The sequence below is a fragment of the Elephantulus edwardii genome, unplaced genomic scaffold, assembly GCF_000299155.1.
Source record: "Elephantulus edwardii isolate Elephantulus edwardi_28Jun2011 unplaced genomic scaffold, EleEdw1.0 scaffold00136, whole genome shotgun sequence".
In the NCBI taxonomy this organism is placed as follows: Eukaryota; Metazoa; Chordata; class Mammalia; order Macroscelidea; family Macroscelididae; genus Elephantulus; species Elephantulus edwardii.
Window position 1 is genome coordinate 1,547,596 of NW_006399886.1, and position 1,571 is coordinate 1,549,166.

Sequence of the window (1,571 nt, forward strand, 5' to 3'; positions counted from 1 at the left end):
ACACACACACACACACACACATACATACTTACAGAGAGAGAGAGAGAGATAAGACTTGAAACTAAGTGTGTTTTAATTATATATTGACTCATACATATATGTAATGCAGGTGACTAGAGTACCTGAGATGTGCAGGTATTCATCTATGCTTTAAGTGAGCCATGATAGTTATCCATACAGATTTTTTGAATGTATAAATGAATATTTTTATAAATGAGTTTTATATATATATATACACACACACACACATACATATATATATCGTGTTTTTAAAATGTAAATGTGCATAAAAACCTGTATTTAAAAGACAAAGCATGCATTTCCTGAGTATCTACAGTTTACCAAAATCTATACTTTGATAATTGCAATGAATATTGATACTTGGGTTACCTTTGTCCTTGATAAACAAATAATCTAAAAGGAAGGATAAAGAAATTAACTCCAAACATATAATACAATGGAAAACATACCTTCAAATGAAAGTAAAGCTTAAAATGAATAAAGCTGTCATTAAGCATAAGGATATGAAAAAGCATTAGAGAATGCAGGTGAATGCAGGAGAGCTTCTGAACAAGGGGAAACCACGAGTTCATTGTAAAGAATAGCGTGTTTTACTTGAAACACATTACATATATGAATGATGATGAAAAGTCAACTAGAGAGAGTCTCTTTATGAAATGACTCAAAATCCAGGCAAACTATTCCATATCATGATGTTAGTAAATGATGATAAATAATGTCAAACACAATGTAAATGAATTTTGTATTTAAATCAATATAAAATAATTTTTTTAAAAAACAGAAGAAAATGGGTGGGGAAAATGAAAGAAAAGGTAATTATTTGGAAAATTCTTGATTATAAATAAATACTACCATGTTGACCAAACAGGAAAGTAGAGTTTTGGGGAGTGAACTATCAGCAGGAGAAAGATTCCCTTTTTGCAGCTGGCATACTGAGCTGTGAGGAGTCAGCTGACTTCACTGCCAATGGACACAAACTGCTTAAGGTAAGGGTATTAGGCTTCAGGAGAGAAGATGCCATTAGATGAGATACATTACCCCAGAGTCAGCACTTTCAGGAGTCTGGGAGAGAAGGGACTGAAACTTCCCTCCAGAAAGTTACCTTCATTTAAGGATCCCTGCTGCCACAGAGCCTTTTCAGGGACCAAACAGGACAATAGAGTTTAGGACAGAGAGCTCAAGCAGAGGAAAGATTCACTTTCTCAGCTGGCAAGCTGAGATGTGTGAGAGAGAGAGCCAACTTGAGACTCCCCCCTCCCTGGACAGAAACTGCTTAAGCAGAGCAGCTAATCTCATACCGTTCAGCCACTCCACAGAAAAAGGACAATAGAATTTGGGAGCAGGAACTACAATAAGGGGAGAATTCGTCAGGACTTCATCTCATCGGAGACAAGAAAGAACCTGAAGGACTTTGTTGGTGTTGTATTTTTGTTCTTGTTGTTATGTGCTGTCAAGTCATTTGTGACTCATAGTGACCCTATGTACAACAGCCCTAAACCCTGCTCTATCAGGTGCCAATCTCATTGCCTCTGACACACCCATCCTGATTA